This window comes from Bubalus bubalis, chromosome 18, assembly GCF_019923935.1.
Source record: "Bubalus bubalis isolate 160015118507 breed Murrah chromosome 18, NDDB_SH_1, whole genome shotgun sequence".
Lineage (NCBI taxonomy): Eukaryota > Metazoa > Chordata > Mammalia > Artiodactyla > Bovidae > Bubalus > Bubalus bubalis.
In genome coordinates this window covers 36,257,988-36,271,896 of record NC_059174.1, presented here as the reverse complement: position 1 = coordinate 36,271,896, position 13,909 = coordinate 36,257,988, and the positions used below count along the sequence as shown (strand labels likewise).

The window sequence follows — 13,909 nt, the reverse complement described above, 5'->3', positions numbered from 1 at the left end:
CTGATTTTACCCTCTAACATTTGATAATCATTTGTTCACTGTCTCTTTCCAACTACCAGAATATAAACTGGTGAGGGCAGGAACTTTGTTTTCTTTAATTCTGTGGCCCCAGCATCTAGATTAGTGCTTGGTATATAGGAGGTGCTCAATATCCCACAACCACCTTACTTCAACATACTCAGAATGAAACTCATCATCTTCTGCTTGGCTTTCCAGGACATACTAGTGGTAAAGAATCCACCTGCCAATGCAGGAGATGTAAGAGATCCCTTGGTTTGTTCCTTGGGTCAGAAGATCCCCTGGAGGAGGGCACGACAACCCACTCCAGTATTCTTGCCTGAAGAATCCCATGGATAGAGAAGCCTGTCAGGCTACAGTCCATAGGGTCACAAAGAATCGGACACAACTGATGGGACTTAGCCTTACTTTTAGCATGAAATAATAATTTCTAAGCAGCACTTATCAAACTACACTAAAATTGTGTCTGCTCTATTATTAACAATGGTGAGTCTCTTTAAAGCACTCAGCACAAAATACATTGAATAAATGGATAAATGGCCACTTTCCCAAATACCTTAATATTCAGTGTATTAAAGACTAAAATTTGCTTAAAAATTAATAACTAAATACCATTATGGAAACAAATCGTAACTTCCACCCCTCCATTCCTACTTTCTCCCTAACATCTTCTCCAGACAACAAAGACTATTAATGTCTATCAAGGATAACGCTCACTTACTTATTCATTCTCAATTAACTTTGGGTCTAAAACCTAGTTTAGAATACACTGGAGGAAGATTAACCTACACATGCCAGAGTAGGGAAGCGAAGTAGAAATGGCTGTAGCCAGAGCTATCTCCAAGATTCACCAAGGTGAATAGTGCAGTTACCTGTTTTCAACTATCAGGATACTGTGACTTTTACTGTACAAAAAACCACAAGACATATGTAATAACTGTATAAAATGTCACTAGTTGACTATGATACTTCTGTCACATTTATTAAGCTTTCTATGATACTTGATGGTCTCTTTACTTCATCTGTGCTGCACTAATTCAGATTCTTAGCATATTCAGCCTTGGTTTACCACATCTTTCACTGTTACACCTTTTCTCTAGCTTATTCACCCCTTCCTCAATCTCTAGCTCTATGATCCAGCTGTACTGAATTTCTTTCAATTCTCCAACATACTCATCTCAATATTTTCCAATATGATATTCTCTCCTTCACCTAAAACATTCTTCCTCCAACAAAGTCCCTTCATTTTTACCTGATGAATTTTTATCATTTCAGAACTGAGTCTGGATTTCACCTTTTATCAAAAGCCCCTCTCTGATTCCCTGGCACACTGGCACCTTCTCATGTCCTACCTCATCAATCTGTATTTATTTCCTTTTTCAGAGCACCTAAACATACTATTTTTGATGGATTATTTGTTAGTCTGTTTCCCCAACCAGAAGGCAAGCTAAGTTAGGGTAGGAATAACATTTTTTTCTTTTACTATTATATCTGCAGTCAGTTGGTAAATACATGTTATTAGCCAAGATTACAGGGGAAAAAAAAGAACCGATCAGAAGTCAGAATACGTTTCAAAACCTAGCTCTTCTACTGATTAACAGTGCAATCTTAGGCAAGTCTCTCAATCATCTGGGGTTTTGGTTTTATTATCTGTAAGATGCGGATGATAACTATACCTCCCAGGTGCAAAAAGATTAAATGAAGTAATGTATATCAAAGCACTCTACAAAGCTGTGGGCAAAGTGTAACACAAGTGTAAGCTGTCTACTTGTCCATTCTCCAACAAGAGAAATAATCCTACTTGTTTATCATTACATTTTACATCGGTCTATTAAAGTTAAAAGAACTTTTCTTTAAAAGAAACCAGATTTGGAAGATATACTAGAAGCAGAATGGTTCCTATTCCATCTCTTAGCAGTTTCAACTAACAAGCAGTAGATTTTTCTGAATCTGTTAGTCAAGTGCTAAAAGGTTAATGAACAACTAGGTAGAAAAGGATAAATTCAGCCCTCTAACAGCTACAGCTGAAAATAGCACCTGGGGGGAAAAGTTCTAACATAAAAACAGGTTAAAATACAAGTTTTTTTAATTAAAAAATGCTGATAATCTTATACTCTTACACTGTACCAAAAATGGCATCATTTCATATAATAATAAACTCAATTCAATTAATTTCCTCCTATTTCCTTTTTCTCATCCTATTCTACACACCTACCAGTTTTAGAATTATATTTATATCTGTATTCTCAAAATTACTTTGTTAAAAATATAACTGTGCTGAAATATTAGAGGTGAATTAAAGTTATTCTGATGGCAAATGCCATTTCGGTCTTCTCCATAGGTATTTCACTATAATATCTTCTAGAGAGACAGATAGATACAGAAACTTAGTAAAAATTAAAAAAAAAAAAAAACTTGACCAATTAAAATAAAATTCTGACTATGATTTGTTGTTTAAGGACTTCCTTGGAGAAGGCAATGGCACCCCACTCCAGTACTCTTGCCTGGAAAATCCCATGGACGGAGGAGGCTGGTAGGCTGCAGTCCATGGGGTCGCAAAGAGTCGGACATGACTGAGCAACTTCACTTTCACTTTTCACTTTCATGCACTGAAGGAGGAAATGGCAACCCACTCCAGTGTTCTTGCCTGGAGAATCCCAGGGACAGGGGAGCCTGGTGGGCTGCCGTCTATGGGGTTGCACAGAGTCGGACATGACTGAAGTGACTTAGCATAGCATGGCAGTCCAGTGGTTAAGACTCCACACTTTCACTGCAGGTGGCATGAGTTGGATCCCTGGTCATGGAACTAAGATACTGCATACTGCAGAAAGATTTGTTTAATGCATTTATTCATATTTAGTAAAGGTGTACACATAATCTATAATATTCAAAACATACTGGTAATCTAAAACTAGTTTATTCATTTTGGACACTAATATAACTAAAAAATGCGGTTAAATCTGGCATTTTCTCAACTCTCCACAAAAAAAAATAATAATTTTTAATTTTAAAAATGCCTGCTAAGACATATTTAAAATTATTATTTTTTTTGTGGAGAGTTGAGAAAATGCCAGATTTAACCGCATTTTTTAGTTATATTAGTGTCCAAAATGAATAAACTAGTTTTAGATTACCAGTATGTTTTGAATATTATAGATTATGTGTACACCTTTACTAAATATGAATAAATGCATTAAACAAATCTTTCTGTAGTACCCCAATGTTCATTGCAGCACTGTTTATAATAGCCAGGACATGGAAGCAACCTAGATGTCCATCAGCAGATGAATGGATAAGAAAGCAGTGGTACATATACACAATGGAGTATTACTCAGCCATTAAAAAGAATACATTTGAATCAGTTCTAATGAGGTGGATGAAACTGGAGCCTATTATACAGAGTGAAGTAAGCCAGAAAGAAAAACACCAATACAGTATACTAACGCATATATATGGAATTTAGAAAGATGGTAACAATAACCCTGTATATGAGACAGCAAAAGAGACACTGATGTATAGAACAGTCTTTTGGACTCTGTGGGAGAGGGAGAGGGTAGGAGGATTTGGGAGAATGGCATTGAAACATGTATAATATCATATATGAAACAAGTCGCCAGTCCAGGTTCGATGCACGATACTGGATGCTTGGGGCTGGTGCACTGGAACGACCCAGAGGGATGGTACGGGGGGAGGGAGGTAGGAGGAGGGTTCAGGATGGGAACACATGTATACCTGTGGTGGATTCATGCTGATATATGGCAAAACCAATACAATATTGTAAAGTTAAAAAAAAAAAAAATGTCTGCTAAATGCTGATTTCAGTGTTCAAGACTGACATCTGAAGTCACATATCCTGTGCAGCCTTCGCCGATCCTTTACAGTGTTAAGGACTCCCTCTTCTCTACTTGCATAACACCCCTTATTTCTAATAAAGCACATAGTGCATTATTTTAAAGTTTGCTGATTTTATTTTCTCTCAACTGTGAACTTTGTAAGAGTGATTCCCTCTTACATTGTGTCCTGAGTCCAATACAAGAGCAGATGGCAAATATATGTGGAAAAAATGGAAACAGTGACAGACTTTATTTTCTTGGGCTCCAAAATCACTGCAGATGGTGACTGCAGCCATGAAATTAAAAGACACTTGCTCCTTGGAAGGAAAGCTATGACAAATTTAGACAGAGTATTAAAAAGCAGAGACATCACTTTGCTGACAAAGGCCTGTATAGTCACATACTGTGTTTCCAGTAGTCATGTATGGATGTGAGAATTGGACTCATAAAGAAGTCTGAGGGCCAAAGAACTGATGCATTTGAATTGTGGTGCTGGACAAGACTCTTCAGACTCCCTTGGATTGCAAGGACATCAAAAGGAAATCCATCCAGTCTATCCTAAAGGAAATCAATCCTGAATATTCACTGGAAGGACTGATGGTGAAACTGAAGCACCAATACTTTGGCCACCTGATTAGAAGACCCAACTCTTTGGAAAAGACCTTGACACTTGGAAAGACTGAAGTCAAAAGGAGAAAGAGGGCAGAGAATGAGATGGTTAGATAAAATCACTGACTCAATGGATATAAATTTGAGCAAACTCCAGGAGATGGTGAAGGACAGGGGAGCATGCTACATACAGTCCATGGGGTCACAGAGAGTCAGATACAACTGAGCAATAGAACAACAACTAAGGGGAGGAAAGGCCAGAAAAAGAGAACACAGCTTGAAATTTATAAATATTAAATTTAAAATATGACTATCTAAACCACTTTAGAAGTTATTTTCTCCATATAACCTAAGACAAAGTAACTGTAAACAACAATTTTCTAATATTTACAAGCTGAAATTCAGCTGAGTTTTATTTTAATGATACAAAGAAGAAATAATACTGTTCTGAATTACAAAACACCTCTCCTGAAAAATCCTGAGTTTCAGCTAATATGGCTTTTGTTTTTAAATAAATGCTCAAACCTTAAATTACTAGGAAACCATTTTGTTATATATCATTGCCAATCATCTAAAACAAGATTTGTCAATTTATTGGTTCATTCAGAATTATTTATTAATTAATACTTAATCAGTATTAAGTCAGTTGGTATTTAGCACTCATCTAAATCTGTACTGAGAAGACTTACAAATGTCAAAGTAAGGAAAGCTCTTTAGATACCTGGGGTGTCAAAGAATGACCTATGATGACAGATAAAATATACGGAAAAGAATAGTGAAAAATAAAGTAACAACGTATCAAAAAAAAAACCAAAAAGACGACTTCCTGCTGAAGAAAAGAAAGATTTGGAATTCAAGGGCCTTACCCTGAAGACTCAAAGGAGTTATCTGAATCATCCTGAAGTTTCTATTCAATCATAGTTGAATACTAAAATTAGAGATACTGCTTTTTACTGTCTATTCCTAGCTATTTTAACTCAAAAAAACTTCTTTACTCTCTTATTTTTACCAAATATTATCTTTTGAATTTCCACATTGAAGTTTTATCTACATTTAAGGATTTTTAGCAATCCAAATGTGGATTTGCTTATTTGTCCTAATATAGCACATCCACATTTGAATTGCTTAAATGGTACTTTTCTCACAGTATACCCCAACCTTTATGAAGAGCTATGTTTACTACAATCCATGATCTCTTCCCTATGCAATTAACACACAAGTAGATGAACAATGTCCTACTAAAAAGGAAGCAGGAAACCAAGATGGAGCGTAGCGTTACAGGGAGGCCCTTCAATACTCTGGGAAGGACCTTCCCTGTAATGCTCTGTTCATCTTTGGTTCCAGAACTAGACAGTGGTGAATATTCAAACAGTTCTTAAAGGAAGACCTAGAACCTTGCTTTCCACCAAAATACCTCTAATTTGACCTATCCAACAAATGGTTTCTCTCTCCTGGGCAATATTATAGGTTCCAATTTACAGTGATTTTTTTCCCAAAAGACCTTACTTTTCATAGTTCACTTTTTCTGTTTTATTCATAAAATAAAGGTTTGCTAAATTTCACTTTTAAATCTATTTGACTTGGGAAATTCCAACATACAGTTTATCTCTATATTGGTTGATAATTGATGTTCTGAAAAGGCCTAACAGTTAGTTCAAGAAATACTAGTATAAATGCATAGGAGAACAAAGCACATCTAAATTTAAGAGAAAATGCACTTTGGATTTAGACATAAATAAGCAAGTAAGTATGGTGAGAACACAATTACTCACTAGCTATCTTTCAGCTTTAGGTTACCTTTTTATTTTTAGAATTAGTGGCCATCTCCCTTCTGAAGTTTGCCACCTCAAGCAGCCCATCATAATTTCACCAAATGAGTAAAGCCAAGCTTGATTACAGACTTATTCTTACATATTCTTAGGAGTAGGTTGGTTTCTGTAATTAGGGGCAATATTAAGCTTATAGGTTAGTTGGGGAATCTGTGATAAAATCAGTACTCACTAAAAGCACTTGTCATTCTACAAAAATTACTGTAAATTATTTACACCTAAAACATTATTTATTCATAAACCCTACTTGTACACAGATTAATAAGCATTTACCAGTAAACTTACAAGTACTAGTCAAGATAAATTTAACTTCATTAAACTGAATCATATTTAAGTTCTCTCATTTATTCTCAAACTTAAACTTGAGCTGTGGCAATAATTTAAAAGAACGTCCTCTTAAATAGAGAACATTCTAGTAGTCTGAGGACCAAAAGAAAATAAGCACTTTAACGCTTACACAAAACAAATACTGAACTACCCAACAATGCATTTTACCCAGGTCCTCTGATGAACACAATTACACCTTTATTAATTATAGCAGTATTTGAAAAAGAATAGGTACATGTATATGAATAACTGAGTCACTTTGCTGCACATCTGAAACTAACACATTGTTAATCAACTATACTCCAACATAAAATAAAAGTTAAAAAATAATAAAAAGATAAAAGATATCATTAAGAAAATGAACAAAAACTAATAATAATCTGGCAGTTATCCAGTCCTTATTATCCTCTACTAATTATTAATATAAATACAAAAAGAACATCTTTACAAGACTTAATAGGGTTTATAGTTTCCATAAACACTATGAAAAGGCCAGAAGATGAGCCCCTCCAAACCCACGTCAGAAGGTGTCCAATATGCTACTGGGGAAGAGCAGAAGGCAATTACTACTAGCTCCAGAATTACTAATAGCTCAAAGAATGAAGTGGCTGGGCCAAAGTGGAAAAGACCCTCAGCTGTGGATGTGTCTGGTGGTTAAAGTAAAGTCCGGCGCTGTAAAGAACAATTTTGCATAGGAACTTGGAATGTTAGGTACATGAACCAAGACAGTGTACGTCAAGTGGGCCTTAGGAGGCATTACTACAAACAAAGCTAATGGAGGTGATGGAATTCCAGCTGAGCTATTTCAATTCCTAAAAGATGATGCTATTAAAGTGCTGAACTCAATATGTCAGCAAATTTGGAAAACTCAGCCGTGGCTGCAGGACTAGAAAAGGTCAGTTTTCACTCTAATTCTAAAGAAGGGTAGTGCCAAAGAAAGTTCAAACAAAAGGACAACTGTGCTCACCTGCTCACTCTTCATGCTAGCAAGGTTATGCTCAAAATCCTTTAAACTAGGCTTCAACAATATGTGAACCGAGAACTTGCAGATGTACAAGCTGAGTTTAGAAAAAGTAGAGGAAACACATCAAATTGCCAACATTCATTCATTGGATCACAGAGAAAGTAGGGAATTCCAGAAAAACATCTACTTCTGCTTCATTTTCTATGTGAAAGACTTTGACTGTGTGGATCACAACAAACTGTGGAAAATTCTTCAAGAGATGGGAATACCAGACCATCTTACCTGTCTCCTGAGAAACCTGTATGCGGGTCAAGAAGCAATAGTTAGAACCGGACATGGAACCAGAATGACTCAAAACTGGGAAGGAATACAACAAGGCTGTATATTATCACCCTGTTTATTTAACTTATATGCAGAGTTTAACATGCAAAATGCTGGGATGGATGAATCACAAGCTGGAATCAAGGTTGCTGGGAGAAATATCAACAACTTCAGATGTGCAGATGATACCACTCTAGTGGCAGAAAGTGAAGAGGAATTGAAGAGCCTTTTGAGGAGGGTGAAAGAGGAAAGTGAAAAAGCTGACTTAAAACTCAATATTCAAAAACTTATGATGATGGCATCTGGTCCCATCACTTCATGACAAATGGGGAAAAAGTGGAAACAGTGACAGACTTTTTTTCTTGGGCTCCAAAATCACCATTTGGCCATAAAATTAAAAGATACTTGCTCCTTGGAAGGAAAGCTATGACAAATCTAGCCAGAGTATTAAAAAGCAGAGACATCACTTTGCCGACAAAGTTCTGTACAGTCAAAGCTATGGTATTTCCAGTAGTCATGTACAGATGTGAGAACTAGACCATAAAGAAGGCTGAGCACCAAAGAACTGATGCATTTGAAATGTGGTGCTGGACAAGACTCTTGAGTGTCCCTTGGACTTCAAGGAGATCAAACCAATCCATCCTAAAGGAAATCAACCCTGAATATTCACTGGAAGGACTGATGCTGAAGCTCCAATACTTTGGCCACCTGATGCGAAGAGCCGACTTTAGAAAAGACCTTGACACTGGGAAAGACTGAAGGCAAAAGGAGAAGAGGGCAGCAGAGGATGAGATGGTTAGACAGTATCACTGGCTCAATGGACATGAATTTGAGCAAACTCCAGGAGATGGTGAAGGACAGGGAAGCCTGGGGTGCTGCAGTCCACAGGAGTCACAAAGAGTAGGACACAACTTAGCGACTGAACAACAACAAAATAGCTTCCATAGCTATAGAAGCATATCTCACTTCATTTATGCAATTTTTCTTCCTCCTAGCTCACTGTCATTATTGTGTGACATTTATCGGAAAACTGCAATCCTCATGCTACAATTAAATATAAACATTTGCTTTCGAAAAATTAGCAAAATGAATCAGCCATGCATATTAATAGTCAAAAAAATTTCCAATCTAAATGAAGTTAATCTACTTCATGAATTTTTCACAAATTCATCTGTAGTCTAATCGTGCTCATCAAAATTTTGTTTTTGATTATTTAAAATGTAGCATACTCAGTATTGAGATGATGCCATTTACATTTAAAGCACATTTAAATTATTCAGACAGCTAAAGTACACTGTGTTAAATGGGAAAATGAAACAGTCTCCCTTCCATGTGCCACCACACAATTACCTGTTTCATTAACTTTACCCCCAAAAAAGTTACTATATCTCAGTCTTATAATTACTTTCTTAAACATTTCATGTGTGGGGTAAAACATACATAAAATGTACCATTGTAACCATTTTTTAAGTCAACAATTCAACGGCGTTAAGTTCATTCACAATGTTGTACAATAATCATCACTACTATTCATTTCTAGGACTTCTTTATCACCCCAAACATAAACTCTATATATACCCATTAAAAAATAACTCCTCATTGCCCTCTCCCCATAGTCCCTGGTGACCATGTTCTACCTTCTGTCTTTATTCTAGATACTCCAAGGAAACTGACAATATTTGTCCTTCTGTGTCTGGCTTATTTTACTTAGCATACATTTTCAAGGTTAATCCATGCTGTAAAATGATATCAGAATTTCATTCCTTTGTAAGAATGAATAATATTCCACTGTATTTATATACATTTTAGTTATCCTTTCATCTGTTAATGGAAACTTAGCTTTCAGTACAGAGTTGTGCATCCATCATCACAATAAATTTTAGAATAGTTTTATCATTCTCCAAAGAAACTCCAAATGGTTTAACTATAATTCTCCATACCACTGTCCATCCCTAGGAACTACTAATCTACTTTCTGCCTCTCTAGATTTGCCTAGTCTGTAGATTTTATATAAATGGAATCATACAATATGTGGTCCTTCATGACTGACTTCTTCAACTGAGCATATTTTCAAGACTCATCCATGTTGCAGCATGTACCAGTAATTGATTCCTTTGGCCAAATCCTATTCTATTAAATGGACATACTACATTTTGTTTATCCATCCATTCATTAGTTAATGGACATTTGGGTTGTTTCCATACTTTGTCTATTATTAACAATACTGCTAAGAGCATATATATACAAGATTTTATGTGTACATATGTTTTCATTTCTCTTGGGTATGTATCTAGAAACGAGATTGCTGGATATGGTAACTCTGTGTTTAACTTTTTGAGGAACTATCAGATTATTTTCCAAAGTGGCTGTACTGTTTTATACTCCACCAGCAATGTGTGAGTCCTTATCAACACTAATTTTACCTGTCTTTTTGATTATAGCCATCTTAGAAGATCTGAGGTGGTATCTTACTATGGTTTTGTTCTGCATTTCCGTAATGACTAATGATGTTGAAAAATTTTCATGTGCTTATCAATTTAATATATTTTTATTAAATCAGTGCCTTCATTTTAAAACATTTATGTTTATCAATACTTATGAAAAATATATTAAAGCCAATATACTCTTAAATATAACTTAAATAAATGTTTAATAGCATGAGCAGTATTTTGCTATTAAACTAAATACACAGGAACAGTTAACCTAATCAATAAAATGAAGTATAGTTAGATTCTTCATACTGTTTCTTTATAGCCAATCATCTATGTATTTCTTTCATTTAACTAAGCTGTTTTTATTTAAATACCATCAATTCCTGTGCTCAAGAATGTCAGTCAGGTGCAGCCACTAGGAAAACAGTACAAAGGTTCCCCAAAAAATTAAAAGTAGAATCATATGATCCAACGATTCCACTTCTGGGTATTTACCTGAAGAAAACTAAACAACTATCTTGAAAAGGTATCTGCACCCTCATTTTCACTGCAGCATTATTTACAACAGTCAAGACAAGGAAACAACCAAAGGGTCCATCAATAAATGAATGGATAAAAAAGATGTGATATATATACACACATACACAGAGAAATATTATTCAGCCATAAAAGAAGGAGATCCTGCCATTTAACAACATGAATGGACCTTGAGGGCATTATGCTAAGTGAAATAAGTCAGACAGAGAAAGACAAGTATTGTATGATCTCACTTATATGAGCAATCAAAATTTTTTCTTAAAAACTGAACTCAAAGATACAGACTGGTGGTTTTGGGGGTGGGGGAGGGTGGGTGTTGTAAATGAAATGGGTGAAGGTGGTCAAGCTTCAAGAGAACCTTCTTATTTGAGTATCCCAGATTTAGTGATCAAATCTACCTCCATTTTCATCTTAATTACTTAAACCTTTGTCTTAACAGATTAAATAGCTCCAATTCTTTAAAGGCCTAGCATCCTTCCACCTGTAATAATTTTAATTTGATTATTATTCCAATCAATGCTTTCTACATGGTTTATATAACTAGAGCACAATCCTCAGACTTCCAAGACCATTCCTTCCTTCTTTTTTGCATGTGATATTCATTCATTCAGTCATCCATTCAAGCACCTTTCAGATATAAGGCACTTGTGCCACATAAGGGAATGTGAGGTCCTTGAGAAACAAGGTTATCAGTATAACTTTTTAAACAAAACTGGACTTTACTAAATGCTCTTTATGGTTTATTGCAGCTTTAATTTCCATGGTTGATTCTAATATTGTACAGTTACCTTATTGTGGTTTGGGTTTCATTTCCTGATCACATGCATAAGCTATTACTTTAATACTAAAGCTCTCCTATGTTTTGAGAGATCTTTCTTCAAATTATTTCCATAATTTTATTAAAAAACAATGATCAAAAAGAATAAAATACTTTAAAATAGATGTTTAAAAGATGTAAAACTTATGTTCTGAAAACTACAAAACATTGTTGAAAGAAATGAAAGAAAACCTAAATAAAGGAAAACACATCCCATGTTCATAAAGACTGAATACTATTAAAATGGTAATGCGCCTCAAACTGGCCTACCGATTCAATGCAACCCCTATTAATATCACAGCTCACTTTTTTGCATAAATTGAGAAGTTGATTCTAAAATTCAAATGGAAATTCAAGGGACCCTGAATAGCCAAAACAATTTCATAAAAGAACAAAATTTAAAGATTCATTCTTCCTAATTTCAAAGCTATAGTAATCAAGACAATGTGGTACTGACATAAGAATAAACATATAGATGATTAGAAAAGAACTGAGGATCCATATGCCTATAGTCAACTGATTTTCAACAAGGGTGCCAAGGCCATTCAATGGGAAACAGCAACCTTTTCAACAAATAGTACTGGGGGCAACTGGATATCCACATGCAAAAGCATGATGCTGGATCCCTACTTCACACCATAGACAAAAACTAACTCAAAATGGATTGAAGACCTAAATGTAAGAGCCAAAACTACAGAACTCTCAGAAGAAAACATAGGTGTAATCTTTCTGACCTTGTATTAGGCAACAGTTTCATAAATATGACACAAAGCATAAGCAACAACAACAAAAACAGATAAAGTAGATGTCAACAAAATTAAAAAGATTTGTGCATCATAAGACTCTACCAAGAAAGTAAAAAGACAATTCACAGAACAGGAGAAAATTTTGGTAAATCATATATTTAATAAGGGACTTGTAAAAAGAATATAAGAGCTCCTACAATTAAAAGATGAAAAGACAAATAGTTCAGTTTTAAATGAGCAAAGCCTTGAATCGATATTTCTCCAAAGATATTAATGGCAAATAAACATATGAAAAGATATTCAACATCATTAGTCATCAGGTAAATATAAATCAAAACCCCAGGAGACTGCCTCATACCCACTAGAGATAGCTATAATCAAAAAGACAGACAACAGTAAGAATGACAATAATGTGGAGAAATCAGAACCCTCCTATACTGCTGCTGAAAATGTAAAAAGGTGCAGCTATTGTAGAAAGCAGTTTGGCAGTTCCTCAAGAAAATAAATATAGAGTTACCATATGACCCACCATTTGCACTCACAGGTATACACCCAAGAGAAATGAAAGCATCTGTACACAGAAAAACTTGTACATAAACGTTCATAATAGCCAAAACAACCCAGATGTCCATCAACTAATAAATGAATGGATAAACAAAAGTATGTATCCATTTAATGGAATATTATCCATCCATAAAAAGAAATGAATTACTGATACATGCTACAACATGAATAAACCTTGAAAACATTATAAGTGAAACAAAGAAGTCACAAAAGACCACATATATGATTTCTTTTATATGAAATGTCTAGAACAGGCAAATTCTTAGAGACAAAAAGCAAATGAGTGGCTACCCGGGGCTGGGGGTGGGGAAGGGAATGGTGAATGACTGCTAAATGAGTAAGGGGTTTCTGCTTGGGGTGATGAAAATGTTCTGGAATTATATAATGGTGCTGGTTGCACACTATGAATGGACTAAAACTCACTGAATTATACATTTTAAAACTATTAAAATGATAAACTTTATCCTCTATGAATTTCATCACAATTAAAACAAAAAGATAATCTAGAACCAGGTAGGTCTTTAAGAATTTGGATTTCATCCTAAAAGCCCATGGGCACCATTATAGGATTTTTTTAAGCAAGCAATATGATTAGATTTGTATTTTAGGAACATAAATTCCGCAAGACATATTGCTGTGAATATCTAAGCTTTAGCATATAAATTTAACAACATCTGATCTGGGTGTTCACAACCTTATGCGTAATAATAAAACCCTGTTTCCTTACTGTATCTTGAGTACGTATGTTTGCCAAATAACTTAGCTCTACATATGAATTTTATTTAACAAATACTTATATAGTGCTTACTATGTAGCAAGCTCTTTAGAAATATTAACAAATATCCAATCCAATCCTCATAACAAAATATGAATCTATTAACTCCACTTTATAGAAAACAAATAGAAAGGTTA

General features: G+C 35.0%; 1 protein-coding gene across 4 annotated transcripts in view; it reads right to left on the bottom strand.

The window, feature by feature from the left end:
• NFAT5 (nuclear factor of activated T cells 5) overlaps positions 1–13,909 on the bottom strand; it is a 122,623-nt gene that overhangs the window by 94,808 nt on the left and 13,906 nt on the right. The window lies entirely within an intron of this gene.